Genomic DNA, 3,878 nt, shown 5'->3' on the forward strand with positions numbered 1-3,878 from the left:
TTTAATATTATTATTTTTCTTTATAAGCTTTCTCTCTCTTATTTAGTATATATTTATTATTTCTTTTTTATTTTTCAATTATTTTTTTTATTTTACTTCAATTAATAAAATATGTTTAAAGATATAATATATAAATGATGTAGAGAAATATATAAAGAAAATGACGTATGGTACAATGTAAAACTTAGAGGTAAAATAGAAAAAATGTGTGTTTTAGGGAGGTATTTTAAAGGATGGAGTAGAGCGTTCATTGAGAGTGCTCTAAATCTTATGTCACTGATTCTTTCTATTTTTCTTTAAATATGAATTATAAAAAATACCATAAAATAATACATCTCTCACTCTTATTCTCTTCTCTCCTTCCCGTATTCCCCAACAATTTCATCTCTCCGTTATATTTCACAACAATGTCAACCAAACCCTATGTCCATTTTCATTCACAGCAATGGCAGCCCTTGCCACACCGGCAACCAAAATGGACGTCGTACCTCCGATCACCATCGACGCAATCTCCGGTTCATTTTCTTCTTCATCTCTTGGTTGTTTTCAATTTATCTAATTTGTTTTTCAAATTTTTTTTTTTTTTTTGTTCAGATCTTTTTTTTTTCAGATCTGCCTAAGTAAACAGTTTCCATGATGATCATTTTTTATTTTTAATTTTTTTCAAATCTAATTTTTTCTTCCTGATCTACCTAAGTAATGAGTTACCATCATGATCATTTTTTTCTTTTTCAGATTTTTTTCTAGTTATGGCTAAGTAACCAATTTCCACCACGATTATTATGTTTTTTTTTTCTTTTCAAATCTAGCTAAGTAACTAGTTAGCATCACTTTTTTTTCCCCAAATTTGGTTAAGTAACCAATTACCATCATGATCACTTTAGGTTATAATCTTTTATTTATTTAAGTTTGTTATTTTGATAGTGGTAACTAGTTACCCCCACATCACTAAAAAATAAAAATTATTTTGATAATGGGAGCTGATTACCACCACATCACTAAAAGAAGTGATAGCTGGAAACTATCGTATCACAATATATATTCATAATGGTTTCCAATTACACAAAACCACGATCAAATGTAACTAGCTACCCATAAAAATGAAGGAAGAAAATGAAAAAAAGAAAAAAGAAAAAAAAGAGGAATGCAATTAAAAATGTGTTGAAGTAGCACAGTAATGAATAGACACTAACTGTATAGACACTAACTAGGTACTTGTATACTCTTGCATGGTAGAAACAATTAAGTTTTTTATTACTTTTTTTAAATAATATTAAAAAAATGTCTTATAAAATCTAAATAATTAAAAAAATAAGTATATAGAAAGTGACGAAAATACCCTTACAAAAATATCACAACCAATTACTATAATTTTATAAAATAAAATATTACAAATATATGGGAAAAAACTCCCATAAAAATGTAAACAAAAAAAGTATGCCATAAGAATACTAAAAGAAAAAACTGCCATGTTTTTCAAAGTTGTTTTTAAAGAATTCCATATTTGGTGTAATTTTTTCTAATTGTGTGAGACCCGCCTTATAAAAGAATATTTTAGTTAAACTTTAAGAGTACCATTAACAAGCATCTAAAAACCTTTATATGCGTACCGAGTCTAAATTTATAAGTATAGTTAGTGGATATTGGAATTGGTTCCCTCTTCGAGTAACCCTGTGAGAGTTTTGGGTGTAAGAATAATTATGGGCTTGCATTAATGTTTTAAATTATTTATTAAATATGGGTTGATGAATAGTTCATTGTCGATTTAGCTCATGTAATATTAAGTGATCTCTGATTAATGGGCTTAGCATCAATAGTAGTCTAGTTGAAGCAGAAGTGTGGGCTTTCTAGTTTAGGGAAGCCTTTGATGAGGAGGCCCAGTCCAACTAGGGTTTTGTAGTTAGGTTCCCTCCTTAACTCTGTAAATACGTATTGTCTAATTACAATTGTATGGTCTGATAATTTGCTTTAGAAATAGAGATATGTGGATGAAGGCTTAGTAGATTAGTATTGTATTACCAATCTATATCATATCAATGAATCAATTAGGTATGTCTTCTATGGCATTCAATTACTCATAGTGTTCGAAGATATATGCAATATAATGTTGTGATGTTGTATGCATTTCTAACATGTGATATCATATTGTCAATTGTATGTAATTTAGGACCTATTGTTTATGTTTAACTATGTGATTAAATAAGAGATTCGAAATTGATTTCATTGTTTTATGTTGAAATTTTCATTTTTTGATCATGAAATTTTAGGACTTTTATTCCTCGTATCACATAATTTCTGTTGATATATTTTATGCTTAACTTCGTTGAGTAATATGAGAGAATTTTGTGTTTAAAGTTATAGGATTTTACATGAAATAGATTTAGAATCTTTAATTTTCATGGGTATAATTCAAACTGAATGATTATATGATATGATCTATGGGATCTACAACTTATATGAAAGTTTAATTCGCATTGTTGCTTAAATTTTATGAAGAAATCGGATGCATATTTTTCTTTAAATTTTTGGCCATTTAAGCTTTAAATCTTCCCTTTGTTCTTCGTTTAAAATCAAATTTAACCACCTAGAATGATTAGAAACCTTGTTCTGATCATAAACTAACCATTAAATCGTTGGAAAATGCCATTTTTCTTGCCGGAAGAGCTCCAGACCCAATTCTAGCGCAACTGGGTCGAAGAATTGGGTTGGTACCAGTTTTAGACCCGCCTAAGGTTGAAGAAAAAGTTCTCAATCGATGTCCATTATTAATGAGGTTCTTGTCATTGAAGAAATTCCAACTGCGGAAGATGTCATTCACAATGGCGATCAACAAATAGGACCAATTCCAAAAATACTTCCTTCGAGAATATCTTAAAGGGAAAAGAGGTCAGTGATATCTAATGATTATTTAGTTTATCTTGGAGAGAGAGAATATGATATTGGTCATGTTGTGGATCCTGTGACTTATAGTGAAGCTCTTAATAGTACACAATCTTCTAAATGGATGGAAGCTATGAAAGATGAAATTGAGTTTACGAAAAATAGTGATGTATGGGAATTGGTCAAATTACCAGTTGGTTTAAAAGCAATAGGTTGTAAGTGGATTTTAAAAACAAAAAAGGATAATAAGGGTCAAATTGAAAGATACAAGGCACGTTTAGCGGCAAATGGCTTTACTTAAAGAGAAGGTATTGATTATACTGAAACTTTCTCAACTGTTCTATGAAAGATTCATTTAGGATTATTATGGCATTAGTAGAACGTTTTGATTTAGAATTGCATAAAATGGATGTGAATATTGCTTTTTTCTGAGTGAGCAAGCCTATATGTCTCAACCTGAAGGTTTCAAAGAAAGTGGGATGGAGAATTTAGTTTTCAAATTGAAAAGATCTATTTACGGTCTCAAACAAGCATCTCGTCAATGATACTTGAAGTTTGATAAGGCTGTGACATCATTTGGCTTCATAGAGAACAAGTTTGATCAATGTATTTATATGAAGTTTAGTGGGAGTCGTTACATCTTTCTTATTCTTTATGTGGATGAAATTTTACTTACAAGTAGTGATTTGGTATTACTAAATGAGATCAAACTCAACCTATCTACAAATTCTGATATGAAGGATCTTGGAGAAGCATATTTTGTTTTGGGGATTGAGATTCATCGTGACAAGGATTGAAAAGTTCTTGGTTTATCTCAAGAAGCTTATATCAATCGTACGCTCAAAAGGTTTAACATGAATCTCTGTAAAAATGTTTTGTCCCTATTTTGAAAGGGGAAAAATTTAGTAAGCAACAATGTCCTAAGAAAAACTTAGAGAGAAGTTTGATGTATGCTCAGGTTTGCACTAGACCTGAAATTTCTTTTGTAGTCAATGTTC

Source organism: Humulus lupulus, chromosome 1 (assembly GCF_963169125.1).
Source record: "Humulus lupulus chromosome 1, drHumLupu1.1, whole genome shotgun sequence".
Lineage (NCBI taxonomy): Eukaryota > Viridiplantae > Streptophyta > Magnoliopsida > Rosales > Cannabaceae > Humulus > Humulus lupulus.